The sequence below is a fragment of the Carcharhinus amblyrhynchos genome, chromosome 2, assembly GCF_965287045.1.
Source record: "Carcharhinus amblyrhynchos chromosome 2, sCarAmb.v2.hapA, whole genome shotgun sequence".
NCBI lineage: Eukaryota > Metazoa > Chordata > Chondrichthyes > Carcharhiniformes > Carcharhinidae > Carcharhinus > Carcharhinus amblyrhynchos.
In genome coordinates this window covers 113,212,677-113,228,986 of record NC_137325.1, presented here as the reverse complement: position 1 = coordinate 113,228,986, position 16,310 = coordinate 113,212,677, and the positions used below count along the sequence as shown (strand labels likewise).

The 16,310-nt window shown below is 40.5% G+C and overlaps 1 protein-coding gene across 11 annotated transcripts in view; it reads right to left on the bottom strand.

The window, feature by feature from the left end:
* LOC145357750 (sickle tail protein homolog) overlaps positions 1-16,310 on the bottom strand; it is a 567,669-nt gene that overhangs the window by 215,944 nt on the left and 335,415 nt on the right. The window contains exon 1 of one of the 11 annotated variants that reach the window (XM_080211301.1): positions 5,776-5,791. The exons of the other annotated variants lie outside the window; for them this stretch is intronic. The gene's annotated coding sequence lies outside the window, so the exon portion shown is untranslated. Of the gene's footprint in view, positions 1-5,775; positions 5,792-16,310 lie in introns of those variants that run through there. 11 annotated transcript variants of the gene reach the window in all.

Genomic DNA, 16,310 nt, shown 5'->3' with positions numbered 1-16,310 from the left:
ACTTTTGTGCTCCAGCCACGACAGGAGATTAGTTCGAGATTGTTACAACTTAGTGTCACTGCACTGCAACCACTTCTGCCAATTTTTAATGAAATCTAAACTAATGTCTAATTCAGTACAATGGCACTTAGATTGTACACTGCAAGTACTGAAGCCTCCTATTGTGCACACATGTTTCGTGGAGCCTGGAGATGTATACAAAAGCAGACGTATCACAGCTGTCAGCTAAGTCACATGCCAGCTTATAGCTCCACCCAGGAAATACCAGACCCAGCATTTTAAAGGAATCTAGGGAAATTATCTTGGAAGCTCAGAATGAGAACACAAAACATGAGAAGTAACAAAGACATTGTTCCATTTCTTAAAAAAAACTAAATGCATATGAAGTTAATATCATAGTGTCACAAATTATAAATATATTATGCATTATATAAGCTTATTTTATAGAATCTTAACAGCACAAAAGGAGGGCATTTGGTCCATTTCAGTGCCGACTCATTGCAAGATATTTAACTAGTCCCGCGCCCCCATTCTTCCACTATAGACCTAGAAAGTTTGCCTTTTCAAGTACTTACCTAATTTATTTTTGTAAGTTACTATTGAAGTTGTTTCCACCATCCTTTCAGATGGTGCAATGCAGACGAAAATAACATTTAAAAAACTTCTCATTCAATTCTGGCACATTTTAGACAATTGGCAAAAGAGTGTCCAATCTTTACCGAGCTTTTTGCCAGTGGAAACAGTTTTGTGTGTCTTTGCTATCAGAACTTAGACTTCTGAAGGTTTCCTCAATTTCTCTTTAATGTTCTCTATTACAAGGAGAACAACCCCAGTTTTTCTGCTCTGACCGCACAACTGAGGTTGTCTGGCTTAAAAAAAAAGTTTGGCTAAAGAAAAAACCCATCAGTCTGGCTAAAAAACACAAAGTGCTGGAAATGTGCAACAGGTTGGGTATCACAGCTAGGTATGGCTCCTGCTCTGTGCAATACTGCAAGGAACTACAAAAGGTTGTGAATGTAGCCCAATCCATCACACAAACCAGCCTCCCATCCATTGACTCTGTCTACACTCCCCGCTGCCTCGGCAAAGCAGCCAGCATAATTGAGGACCCCACGCACTCCGGACATTCTCTCTTCCGCCTTCTTCTGTCAGAAAAAAGATACAAAAGTCTGAGGTCACGTACCGACTGACTCAAGAGCAGCTTCTTCCCTGCTGCTGTCAGACTTTTGAATGGACCTACCTTGCATTAAGTTGATCTTTTTTTTTTACACCCTAGCTATAACTAACACTACATTCTGCACTGTTTCCTTCTCGATGAACGGTATGCTTTATCTGTATAGTGTGCAAGAAACAATACTTTGCACTGTATATTAACACGTGACAATAATAAATCAAATCAAAAATTGTGACTGTGCAGTCTCTGACTACCCACCTATCAACTCAATTATGAGTAAATTTATTGAGTTGGATCTTCCTCCCACCTTCTATGATTATGTTTTGTCATGGCAGGAGGCACCACTCACTGATGGTTGGATCTAATGGTCCTGTCATTGTCAGAGTTTCCCATTAAACGCCCCCTCACAAACAGCAAACCCATGCCATGGGCGCACTGTGGACAGGACGCAAGATCCCACCAGTGTAAAGGGCAGCAAGATTTTGGCATTAGACTATACATCCATACTTCCCGCATGTACCACCTGGTGAGGCTGAATTTAGAGTATTGTGTGCAGTTTTGGTCACCTAATTACAGGAAGGATATTAATAAGGTTGAAAGAGTACGGGGAAGATTTACAAGGATGTTGCCGGGACTTCAGAAACTGAGTTACAGAGAAAGATTGAATAGGTCAGAACTTCATTCCCTGGAGCGTAGAGGAATGAGGGGAGATTTGATAGAGGTGTATAAAATTATGATGGGTATAGATAGAGTGAATGCAAGCAGGCTTTTTCCACTGAGGCTAGAGGAGAAAAAAACTAGAGGACATCGATTAAGGGTGAAGGGGGAAAAGTTTAAAAGGAATATTAGGGGGGCCTTCTTCACACAGAGTGGTGGGAGTGTGGAATGAGCTGCCAGATGAAGTAAATGCGGGCAGACTTTTAACATTTAAGAAAAACTTGGACAGGTACATGGATGAGAGGGGTGTGGAGGGATATAGTCCAGGTGCAGGTCAGTGGGACTAGGCAGAAAAATGGCTCAGCACAGCCAAGAAGGGCCAAAGGACCTGTTTCTGTGCTGTAATGTTCTATGGTTTTATGTACAACAAAGATGCTTGTAAACATTTTGAATTGACAGTGATAATTATCAGCTCATGTTACTAGTAATATTGGACTCTAATTAAAATGAATGGGGCAATATTTTACTGTTGGCTGCTTATAACACATTATTAGCCTTAACTGCTACATGATCAATTACCCACTGTGGTGCTTGTTTAAACAAAACTTCATTGGTAGTAGATGCTGTTAAACTTCCTGTTAATGTATTATTGTAATTTTGCTTTCTCAGTTCAGAAGTATATTGATGCCAATAAAGTTAAAAATAACATTGTTGCAAACAGTCTGGCATAAAGAACTCATTGCATTTGCCCTTTTTTGTACAAATGTTGAATGTAAACACTCCATTAGAAACCACAGAAAAGTCACACCACAAAAAGAGGCCATTCAGCCCATCACATCAGAGTCAGCAAAAAAAAACAATCTTGCTGCCCATTCTAGTTCCACCTTCCAGTACCCAGTCTGTACCCTTGCAGGTTACAGCACTTCAGGCACAGATCCAGGTACATGAGTTGAGCATTTCAGCCTTAACCATAATTCGCCTATTTTTTCTGCCAAAATGGATAACCTCACACTTATTCACATTGAACTCCATCTGCTAAAGTTCGGCCCACTCTCCTAGCCTATCTATATCCATCTGTAGAATCTTAATATCTCCTTCACTGCTTGCTTGCCCATCTATTTTAGTACCATCCATAAATGTTGCTGTGTTACACTGTCCCTGCTTACAGATCATTTATATAGATTTTAAACAGTTGCGGTCCAAGGACTGATCCCTGCGGCACCCCACTAGTTACATTTCACCGGCTAAAGAAGGACCCATTTATCCTGATCTTCTGCTTTCTGTCAGTCAGCCAATCCTCAATTCAATCTAGCACTCTGCCTCCATTTCCCTGCAATCTCACCTTCTGGATCAGTCTTTTACGCAGCACCTTGTCAAATGCCTTCTGAAAGTCTAGATATGCCACAGTTATAGGTTCCCCATTATCTAACTTGCTGGTTACGTCCTCAAAAAATTCAAGCAAGTCTTACTCTTCATAAAAGTATGCTGACAATGGTGGATTGAGCTTTGTCTTTCCAAATGCTCAGTCTTCTCCTCCTTAATGATTGATTCCAGCAATTTCCCCACCACTGAGATCAAGTTAACTGACCTATAGTTTCCTACTTTTTGCTTCTCCTCCTTTTTGAATAGGGCGTCACATCAGCGTGTTTCCAATCCACCGGGACCTTACCAGAATTCAATGAATTTTTAAATATCACAACCAATGCATCTACTACCTCTGCTGCCACCTCCTTTAATACCCTAGAGTGCAGGCCATCAGGTCCCAGAGATTTATCTGCCTTTAATCCCATTAGTTTATTCAATATCCTCTCCCTAGTGATGGCTATTGTACCAAGTTGCTCTGCATTAACTACAGTTTCTAGAAAATCTTCATTATTTTCTACTGTGAAGACATGCAAAATATTGATTTAGTGCTTCTGCCATCAATGATCCCCATTAATACCTCACTGGTATCGTCTTCAAAAGGGCCAATATTTATTTTAATTATTTTCTTCCTCTTTCTATACTTGTAGAAGCTTTTGGTATCTCTGTTTATGTTTTCTGCTGATTTCCTTTTGTAGTTCACCTTATGTCTTTGATTCTATTTTTAGTAGTCTTTCGCTGAACCTTAAAGTTCAGCTTGCCACTAGCTGTTGTAGTTTGGTATGCCCTAACTTTTACTTTTATGTCCTCTTTGACTTCCTTGTCTAGCCGTGGAACATTTTTCTTCCTTTTACAATTCCTCCTTCTCTCAGCAATATGCTTCAATTGAGAGGTATTCCAAATCTCCCCGAACATTCTCCATTGTTCCTCAACTGTCCTGCCCTCAATTATTTGTGCCCAGTTTATTTGAGCCAACTCTTTCCTCAGGCCTTCACAATTACCTCTGTCTAACATTGAAACTCTGGTATGGTTCAAGTGTGCACAGCGAAGTGATAAGCAACTCAGAATGGAACTCTGAGTGGAGGCCAGAGCCTGTGAGAGTGGGACTGAGTGCATGTGAAAGAGTGAGAAATGTGTGTGAAAGGGAAAGGGAGATGTGGGTGGATGCAAGGGAGAGAGGGGTGAGTTGATGTGTATCAGGGAGAAAGAGGTGGGTTGGTGTGCGCGAGGAAGAGAGAGGTGCATGTGTCGACATGAGTATTTGCTTTCCAGCATCACTTTTCCCATTAAAAATGACAAGATCTCAGACTTAATATTTTTAAATGTGAACTTTTTAGATTACCCACTCCTGAAATGGACAAGACTTCCAGCGGTTAGTTTGAAGGTATTTGTAACTGCATGCCAACCCCTAACAATAAGCAAAGATTTAGCCAAAAAAAAACTTATTTACATTTGATTTTGGATCTATTTCACGCCAAAAAATGATGAGTGTGCTCGGGGTTCCCCAATGCAATCGGAATTCCACTGCTTTGAGAGTTTGGGAAACCCTGCGCTAAGACATCCCTCGATCGTCATTCTTTGTTTTCTGTCATTGAACCAATTTTGGATCCAACCCACCACATGGCCCCTCTATCCAATGGGCTTTTACGTTTCTGACCGGTCTGCCATGTTGGATCTCACCAGAAGGCCTTAATAAAATCCCACATTCACTACCCTTATTTTAGATTACTGAAATACGTCCAACCTTAAATTGTCATTTGGAAACCAATAACAGTGAATACATTTGTTAAAAAGCAGACATTGACTAACAAATTTGATTTGAGTTCTTTGATGAATAGAGACTATTGATGCAGAATTAACCAGCCATTGACACTGTCTACACTTCACGCTGCCTCAGAAAAGCAGCCAGCATAATTAAGGACCCCAGGCACCCTGGACATTCTCTCTTCCATCTTTCTCCATTGGGAGAAAGATTAAATTCTGAGGTCATGTACCAACTGACTCAAGAACAGCTTCCTCCCTGCTGCTATCAGACTTCTAAAAGGACCTATCTCATCTTAAGTTGATCTTTTTCTACGCTCTAGCTATGACTGCAACACTATATTCTACACTCTCTCCTTTTCTTTATGAACAGTATGTTTTGCCTGTATAGTGCACAAGAAATAATACTTTTCACAGTATATTAATACATGTGACAATACTAAATCAGACCAAAAATTGTGCAGCCAAAACTAGTTGTAGCAGCTTTTAAACAGGGTTTGACAAAATACCACATAATTAAAGTTCAGATCTAGAATCCATTGGCCCTTAGAACTCAAAAGAGCAAACTTTAATCCTTCAGGCTCAGGTGAAGCCAGGAGCCTGTGCCTGTCCAGGAGACCGACTGTGTTGAACAGCACTTATGAACCTCAGATTCAGATTTAAAATAATTTTAAATTCACAATTATAAAATGGCTTGCATTTTCTCTATTAGTAACGTAACACTTCACCCACTGCACTTCAACACACGGATGACAAAAGCAAACAGATGTAACCATCCTTCATTTCATACAGGGCAAGATTCACATTTGACCAGAACTTACCTGCTACCAGTTACAGAAAGGACTGTTTCCTTGCAGAGCCTACCATTTCAGGGTGAACTATACTTTTCTGGCCGTTTTTTCAAAACATCTCCAAATTTAAATTGAAATCTCTCAGGAATCAGCACATCTAAAATATAAAAATCACACTTTGTTGCAACACCTATTTTCTCTTATGCCATCATTCCAGCACTACTACCTTCTAAGCTAACTCCTGAAACAACTAAGAAAATTCCCGTCACTGGAACAAAGACTTCCATTGTTACAACAGGTTTTCTTCCCCAGCTCCCCTCCAGGGAACAGACAACGCACATCAGGTGACAATGAATAAATGATTATGTATGCACATGTTTGATCCAATTGGAAGAGTCTAATTATCAGTTCTGTTGGCTGCTCATCAAATGAACCTAGTCACAGCAGAATCATTAAAACAGCATATTACTTTGTATTGCAACAACAGAGTAAGCAAAAAGGCTCAATTTGACTCTGCCACATGGGCTATTACCACATTAAAACGCTGTTGATAAATTTCCTCTCACAAATGTAAGGAATTCAAATTCAGTTTCAATTCCATTCAAACACTGTAACTCACAATCTCCAGTAACCTATGCAAACCAAGTGCTCATTTGTATCTTTCAGTTTTTTCTCGTGAAATATTCTATTTCATTTAAAAAACACATCAGTAACGATATGCTGTCCTTAACATATACTTCAATTTTTCTTACTTTGTGCTGCCTACACAGTTGGGGAAATTTACTATGTCTCAGAACAATGGTGGTTTCAAAGCATTTAACTGTGAACACAAATCATGAGGGGAAATTCTTTGTGCTTCTCAGGTTCGCTGTGTGGAATCCAGCAGAACACTCAGTTTCATGAATACTGTGAATAATTCCTCCTAGCAGCTCCAATACATTAAGTAACTTGAGTTAGGTTTCCAAACTGTGTTAACTCTGCAACTTTGAGCAGCTCCATCGGTCAGTTCCTGGACATTATCTGATAACCACTCATTTAAAAAGTTGACACTTTTTGACAATTGGAAACTGGAATGAATTTGAAAAATTTCAAATCTGCTACAGAAGGTCCAATAAATAACAACAAATTTGCCAAATATGATCAACATTACACTGGAAGGGTTGTTGCAGAATGTTCCACTTTCCATTTTCTACACTTGGTTCTTTCCTGATGTGTATGTGTTATGATGACCACAGTTAATGCCAAAGGGCTATCTATTTCCCTGTCAAGTTGAAAGGTTGTGAGCATTCTCTCTGGGTGGTCAAGTGTACTTGAAATATTTGAACAGCAGGAACTAACACCTAATTATTCCATGGGGATTTAGATTTCAACTCCCTCTGAAACGCTGGACTGAAAGGTTATACACATAAAACAAGTTATCCCCTTGAAGTAATCTCTCAGTGGTTGCTTCTCCCAACTTTATTAAGATGCATCAATGAGTGAATGTTGTGTTCAGAAAATAGGAAGGAAATTGCTATGGACCATTACCCCCCCAACACAGTATGCTCATTAAAACATACAGGCAATTAAACATTGGGTGGCGTGGTGGCACACTAGTTAGCACTGCTGCCTTACAGAGCACTGACCCAGGTTCGAGACTGAGGTGCAAATCCCGGGTTGAGTCACTGTCTGTGTGGTGTTTGTACATTCTCCCCTGTCTGTGTGGGTTTCCTCCCACAGTTCAAAGATGTGCTGGTTAGGTGGATTGGACCTGCTAAATTGCCCCTTAGTGTCAGGAGGACTAGCTAGGGTAAATGCATGGGGTTATAGGGATAGGCCTGGGTGGGATTGTGGTTGGTGCAGACTCGATGAGCCCAATGGCCTTCTTCTGCACTGTGATTCTATGATTCTATGATAGCACAGCCACCACAGATTGTTCATACACAATCTTACCTACAAAAAAAAGCAGAGCAATGACCCTATTTCGCACTAAGTCCACTTCATCTACTACTTCTCTGCTCGCTGACCAGCACTGGTACAACACCTCAATGTTAAAATTCTGATCCTTATGTTCAAATCTCTCCATGGCCTCACTCCTTCCTATCTATGTAACCCACCTTCAGCCCTATAACTCTCCAAGATATCTGCATTCTTCCAATTCTGGCCTCTTTTACATCCTTCTCTCAATCTTGGTACCTTGACTTGTAATCAATCTTCAGTAGCTTTTTTTTTGCATTTTGCAACAAATAAGAAAAGGTTTGAATTCTTTCATTTGTGTGTGGAGGTTATATATTCTCCCTGGGTCTGCATGGGTTTTCTCCCACAGTCCAAACAAAGACATACAGGTTAGATTGATCAGCTATGTTCAATTGCCCCTTAGTATTAGGGGGGACCTAGCAGGGTAAATGTGTGGGGTTATTGCGAAAGGGCTGCACTGTAGGGATTCTATGAGAATGAGGAAGTTGCTGGCCAAGGTGGCAGTTTTCCCCCATCCCTAATGCTCTTGAGAAGGAGCAGCATGTTCAGCCATTTGAGCTACGAGTTGACATCACGGTGAAGTTGCACGTAGGTCAAACCAGGTGAGGACAATATATTTCTTTCCCAAAATACATGAGTGAACCAGATAGGTTTTTACACAATAGTTTCTTAGTCAATACCTTAGCTTACAAAGCCACAGACAAGTGCTAGAAAATAGGATCAGAATAGATAGATGCTTGATGGTCAGTGTGGACATAATGGGCCAAAAGGCCTCCTTCTGTGCTGTAAAAATCTATGACTCAGATTACTTAGGCTAGCTTTCAATTTCAGATTTAATTATTCAAATTTATTTTCTCTGGCTGTTGCAATAGGATTTGAACCCATACCCCCAAAAGCATTAATTGATACCTCTTAATTACTAGACCAACAATATTACCACTATAACCAGCAGCTCCCCATCTGGAGAGCTGAATTTCAGATCAACACTGAGAAAATTGTAAGATGCAGAAGGAATAAGTCCTGCTAAATTTTGGATTTCTCTAGAATAAATGCATGATGCCGTCGGAAGTGATATCGTTGATCACTACTGGGATAACTATGCAGAGTGAAGAAGCAGCCTGTACTGAACACACCTTGTTAATAAAGCTCTTTTTAGTTTGGTGCCTCTGTGCTTCCTAGCATTAATCCTGCAGACACAACAACCACCACTGGATGTCACAAAGACCTTGTGTATTTCAGACCACATATAATTTTAGATATTTGTTAACAATCAATTATGGTGCCTACCACATATGAAAAACCTAAAACAACTTGCAATCCTCTAAATGCAAATAAAATTTTGAAGTGTTTCACTGAATCACAGTCAGATACAGGTAGCAGTGAATGGCGAACAATCCACAGTGAACAAAGGTGAAGCAGCGATGGAAGCAAGAAATGTAGTGAAGGTGTGATTAAGTTAGATTGATACTGGCTAGAATATGGAGCTTGAGGTTCAGATCAAAGTTGATCAAGATCAACTCCAAGGTTAGTACAAAAATTTACTGTCAAGGTATAAATCACTTCCAAATAAAATTTGGAAGTTCTGGAGCATTGCCAGCACAGGCAACACCTTTCTCTTCTGTGTCCAAAAGACTAAACCCGAGGAGCCAAACTGTCCCAACAAAGAGTCCAAATTTCCAACTTTTATCCCTACTTCTTATTATTCTTTGTGACATCTAGTGGTGGTTGTTGTATCTGCAGGATTAATACTAGGAAGCATGGAGGCATCAAACTAAAAAGAGCTTTATTAACAAGGTGTGCTCAGTACAGGCTGCTTCTTCACTCTGTGTAATCATCCCGCTAGTGATCAATGATATCACGTCCAGTGGCATCATGCATATATTCTAGAGAAATCCAAAATTTAGTAGGACTTACTCCTTCTACATCTTACCATTTTCTCAGTGTTGAACCCCTATTTAGAAATTGTCCAAATTCACCTCTTCCATGGTTCAAGCTGTGAGACATCTAGAGTCACCCTACCTCACAACTAGAACCATGTAGACCAAAAGACTAATTTTCATCCTTTGCTTCTCTAGACCTCCAGAATTTACATTCTATTGCAAATAAATAACACATTTCCCTTAGATACAGAAGTCAAAACAAAGTCACATAGAATATATTGCAGAACAGGCCATGCAGCCCATCAAGTCTGCGCCAACTCTCTAACAGAGTATCTTACCCAGGCCCTCTCCTCTGCCCTGTCCCCATTGCCCCATGCATTTACCAGGGCTAATCCATCTAATTTACAAATCACTGGACACTAAGGAGCAATTTAGCATGCCAATCCACTAAATCATCATCTTTGGACTGTGGGAGGTAACCAGAGCACCCGGAGGAAACCCACACAGACACAGGGAGACTATACAAACTCCACTCAGACAGTCACCCAAGGCTGGAATTGAAACTGGGTCCCTGGAGTTTTGAGGCAGCAATTCTAACTACTGTGCCACCATGCCACCTTTGACAACCTCCTGTCAATAACGCACCTATTGTAAACATATACTCTGACTTATTCCTATAAATATCAAAACCATAATGTTAAAAATACATATCATGATGTCAAAACAAAAAGAACAGTTTCCCTCTAATACAGATGTTCCACCCTACAAATACAGTTCATCAATTAAATCAATGTGTGGGTTTTGCTTCAAGATGAAGTCATCCAAAGTTCAAACTACTTTTTCGCCATTCCTTGAAAGCTGATCGAACAAAAACTCTTAATTAACTTAAAGTTGTAAAATAATTAAGTGTATTTCCTCACAAGCAGCTGCAAAGTATCCCAACTGCCTTAATTGCCAATTGAATCACTAACAGAAATTAAAAACTGAACTCTTCAATTTAATTTGTAGTTAAACAATAAAGTCCACAGATGTTACTGACATTGAACCCTAAAAATTAGGATTATCAAAAGCTTACATTAGGTTCAGCCTGAGTACCTTTCTTGTGGGACGTGGGCTTCACTGGAAAGGTCAGCATTTATTGCCCATTCCTTGAACCATTGCATTCATAGAGTAGAATCCTATAGTGCAGAAGGAGGCCATTCAGTCCATTGAGATTGCACTGACTATAATCCCACCCAGGCTCTAGCCCATAACCCAATGCATTTACCTTACCCCAGTCCCCCTGACACTAAGGGACAACTTAGCATAGCCAATCCATCTACCTTTGGACTGTGTGAGAGCACCCAGAGGAAACGGGGAGAACATGCAAACTTCACACAGATAGTGACCCAAGCCAGGAATCGAACTCAGGTCCTTGGCGCTATGAGGCAGCAGTGCTCACCACTGTGCCACCACGCCATTTCAAAGCAGTTATAAGTCAGCCACGTTACTGTGGATCTGAAGTCACATCGGCCAGACCAGATATGGGGGACAGATTTCCTTCCCAAAAGGGCATTCGTGAACCAGACCAGTTTTTTTTACAACAATCCATTCATGGTCACCATTACTGAGCTTTCAGTTTGAGATTTTTATTAATTTACTTTAAATTTCACTAGTTGCTGTGGTGGGATTTGAATCCATGGCCCCACACCATTAGGCGGGACGTCTCGAATACCAGTCCAATGACATTACCACTACATGACCATCATTCCAAACCTTTCACCATTCCAGATCAAATTACTAAAGAGTCCACACCAATAGTTTCTATTCATCTTATATGAGGATCAACTCTCTTTCTATAAAGGGCATGATCCACTTATTTAAAGTCTAAATTTTAGACCAAAAGGTCTTTGGCTTAGAGCCAAAACTATGAGGTTCACAAGCTTGTTTAAGAATCCTGAAAACTATTGGAATTTAACCAGTTAAATGTGTGTTAGCTTCCCACCCAGGCTTGAAAATATGATAACAGCCGAAAGCTTTGCCTCTTGAGGTTCGTTCAGTTGGGATCAGTTGTTGGATAGATATCTGATATTAAATATTACGTATTTAAAGAAGCAAAGATAAATATTCCTCTAGTGTACAGCTTCAATTTGTGAATAGGCTTTTATTACAAAGTACTTAGATAACAGCTTGCTTTTATCAGAAATATGGCACCATGGAACAGTTAAAAAATCGGGCTAACTTCTAAATGCAACTGCCTGCACTAAAAGGTCTTGTTTCCCCCTGTCTAGACAACCTATAAATTATATTGGGATGTATATACTTCTGCTGTAGCAGGGCTCAACAACCAGCTGTGTACATAGCAGACAGACATTAAACAATACATGTGATATGGTCAAATTGTAAAAATTTTTTCACATTTTTTGAAAACATGGCGCTGTCTTGAAAGACTAAAAGACATTGGCAAATCCATTAACATATTTCTCAACCATTATTCCAAACATACTATAAAATATCACATTCTTCAGAATTAATTCTACTTCTTGCTTTCTCTGATAACAATTGGAGAAAGCGGCCTCCCAGGCCCCTGTCAATGGTCCTCTGCAGCTGTCCACCAGGAGGTGCAAGAGAGAAGTGTGGCATTGATCTGCCCCTTCCTGATTGTACAATGGTATTTTGGCAGAATTCTAACAGTCCAGCAATTCTCCCTAGATGAGGAACAAATCTGGAAATCCACGGTTGATCATTCTGTTACACTACTAGTTCAGCCTCTCACTTCGACACTCAACACTTACTTCACAAATAGTTTTTGGTACTTGGTGTTAGCATTTGTGGAAACTGAGAACAGGCCAACTATTTGGAAATTCTACATTCAAAGGACAAGAGCTTTTTATATCGGTGCAAAAAGAAGTCCCACCTCCAAAAGATTAAAATGGCTAAAGGAAAGAGCGTACTGCTCAACTCTTCCGAGGATGAAGATTAGTAAAATAATGTACGCAGCGATCACAATGGATGCCTATTTATGCCACAGAGTATTTTAAAATACTGCTGCACGTGACCGTCAGGGTAGTTCCAAAGTCCAATCATTTACAGCTGCTTCACTGATGATCTTCCCTTGATCATAAAGGCAGAAGTGGGGATGTTCACGGATGATTATTCAGTGCTCAGTATCATTTGTAACTCCTCACATATTGAAGCAGTCCATAGCCGCACGCAGTAAGACCTGGGTACCATTCTGGCTTTGGGCGATGTGTGGCATGAATGTCACTTGCCACGTAAGTGTCAGCAATGATCACCTCCAACAAGAGAGAACCTAAACAAAAAATCCCCTTGATGTAAAATGGTATTATCATTGTTAAATTTCTTCATCATCAACATCCTGAGGATTTCATTAGCCAGGAACTGTACTGGACCAGCCATACAAATACTGTGGCTACAAGAGCAGGTCAGAAGCTGGGAATTCTGCAGCAAGTGACTCCCTAGAACCTGTCCTCCATCTACAAGGCACAAGTCGGGAGTGTGATGGAATATCTCCACTTGCAGCAGTGTACACCTTCTACAAGATGCACTACAACTTGCCAATTAAGGCACTTAAACAGTAACTTCCTAACCCGTGACTGCAGCCACCTAGAAGAATAAGAGTGACAGACATATTAGACCACCATGTTGCACACCATCCTGCCTTGTAACTATAACGCCATTTCTTCTCAATTGCTGGGTTAAAATCCTGGAACTCCCTTCCTAACAGCATTGTGGATGTAACCTATACCAAATGGTCTGCAGCGGTCTGAAAGGAAAATAGGAATGGGCAATAAATGCTGGTCCTGCCAACAATACTCACATCTTACAAAAGAATAAAAATAATTTTACTTTAGTCTTAAAAATATTAACTACGATAATGCAAAAATGAAAAGTTCCCAAACACATCTCATAGCCCACAAATAGTGATGCAGAAGGTATATTTGGAGAACACAGAAAATTGCAGAGATGTGACAGACAGCGCACAAATCTGGGCATGCAGATGTCAGCCACTTGAAAAATCATCATGAAACATATCCATTTGTCCACAGAATGTATTAGTTTGCAAACAAAGTGGAGTAGTTCTCAGTGCCAACATTTGGTCTGATACAAATTCATTGCCTACATATCCTACAGTTTCTAAGAGAGCTGTCGCCACCTAGCTCCCAAATTCATCTGTTTGTTTAACGTATATAAAGAAAAAGATTAAGCTTCATTCACAATGAAGCTAGTTTTTGCACCATTCCCTGACTGAAAGTAGAGGCAAGTATCCTCTTCCAGTCTGTCTCTCTGTAGCTAGTTATTGGGAGTGGTTTTGGTACAGGGAATGTTTAATTTCTAGCTCATTTTATTCCCATTGCAGAAGGGCCTCGAGTTAACTTAGGGCCTCCCAAGTAACCTGACTCAAATGGGGAATTTTACGTATGGGAAATCATGAGCATTTCCCCATGGTGCTGCTAATAAACGTTATATCACTGCCCACCCCTCACCAGTTGTGCTGCTCTTCTGTTGAAAACAGAACTTAGCATAATAGTTGCAGGGTTAGTAAACCTGTTGCTATTTGTCTCAGAGCACTCTGAGATGAGCTCCAGAGATCAACACTGAAATTTAAAGGAGAAGAATATAGGTGGAATTTGATAACATCCCCACCAGTGGGATTTCCAATCCTGCCATAAACAACGGCTCATTATATTTTCTGGCCATGCCCCTGCCACGACTGAGCCAAACAATTCCACCCTTTGTGTTTGAATTATGAGCCATGCCAGAGTGTTCTACACCTGTGTCGAAGAGGTACTTAAGGTTGCCTTGTCAATATAGGTCATGGAGTGAAAGGTACTGATGAAGTGAACAATTTGGGTATTAATCAATCATAAATCTTTGGGACAACATACATATGAGAAAGAAATCAAAAATGTATTATGTGTATAAGCATACAAAGGTGAGATTTTCACTATTGCTACAGGTATGTGGGCTGTATTGGAACAGGTAGGAGAAGAGCCTGATGTGATCTGTCCTTTGGACCTAACCCAAGATCACATGGTGGTAAAAAGGCATGAATTGATCCATCATTACAAATACTGCATTGTGGTGAATGGTGCCCAATGGTCACATTCATAAAGGAAGTCAGTGACTTTGGCCAGAGTCATCTTGGTGCTGTGCAAGAGCAGTTACTGGGTCTCAAGGGATCTCAAAACAGGGAAATGAGTCTAGTTTGTATGTAACGTCAGTAGCCTTTCTGACCAAATACATCACAGCACCAGCAGCTAACTACATCGAGACACCCTGGAGGAGGATACTCACCTCCCCCTGTCAGGGAAAGTAGCAAAAACTACATTTGAGTCATTATGAATGGAGCCTAATCTTTTACTTTATATACTCCGCAGAGGAACTAAATGAAGCAACATGCTCCTATTGGGTGGAAATAAAACATTCCCTGAACCTGAACAACTCTCCAGTAGTTACATGGAGCCAACCACACTGGAAGAGGATCTTGCCTCCCCTTTCAGCCATAGAATGGAGCACACACTACTTTTGAGTCATTAACGAAGCCTAATCTCTTACTCTGTATACACTATAAACAAGATGAATTTGGACATTTCGCTTCAGTGAGTAAAAAGACTCACTAAGCCACACAGATGTGGTTCAATTCCCAGTTTGTTCAGTGTTAATTGATCACAGCTACAGTGGCAGAAACCAGGCTGTTAAAATTCTTTGCTGAGATAAGGGGGAGAGGGAAGAATCTGACCAAGGTTGCTGCTTCTGATCACTATAGTAACTATAGTGAATGTTTCTGTGATCCCTGGATCAGCTGTGGCATACTTAAGTCATTGAACAACCTGCTACACATAAGCCCCCATTTTCTGGTTAACATTGTTCTCACAATAATCTTAAACCCATTCATACAAAATGAGTTATTGCCAATACTAGAATATCACCGATTGAAAATCTAGGCTTCACTGTTAAGGCTCCCGTTTGAAAAGTGGCCACTTGGGTGAGCTATTGAATGGATAGATGAACTACAGAGCAGCAAGAGCTCGTGGCTGCAAAGCAGCAGGTGGAAAAAGGAAGAAGCCAGGAGAAAATTCAAATCAGATCACAATTTCGGCGTTACACTTTAATCTGCAAATCAGCCTTTATAATAGCTTCTGACCAGGAAAGCGGACAGGCATCTAGTTTTCAGGTCTTGGCTCAGTTGCAACAGTGACTCACTCTATAATTTCTAATTTCTGTCTCAGGATATCAACACTGAGTAAATATATCCAGTGACAGCTATGAGATCAGAAAGAAGTAGCAAATTACATATCCAACTGGGCCTCTATTTTTACCCTTTGTCTGTCTAGGTCTCTCCACCCCAGCCACTCAACAGGGTTGGTGGCCTGCCTATTTAAACTTTCCCTATGCCTAATCAACCCATCGACGAGGCAAAAGGTAAACGATGGCCTAGTTAACATTCAAAACGTTGCAGCCCAATGTCACTAAAAAAAAACCGCTGGGGACATCACACACTGTAGGTTGCCTGGCAATAGATCCAAGATGGAAGGCCACAGTAAGATTTAAAGATTTGCACCAACTCCTTGTGATTAGGAGGAAGAGGATTCCTTCCTGAAGATCCCTCAAATGGTCTTGGATACTCCCCAGACTCAGCCTACTACCATTCATGCTGGAACATCCAAATTGTGATTAACTGCAAAAGAATCCCTACAATGCAGAAAGAAGCCATTCAGCCTTTCG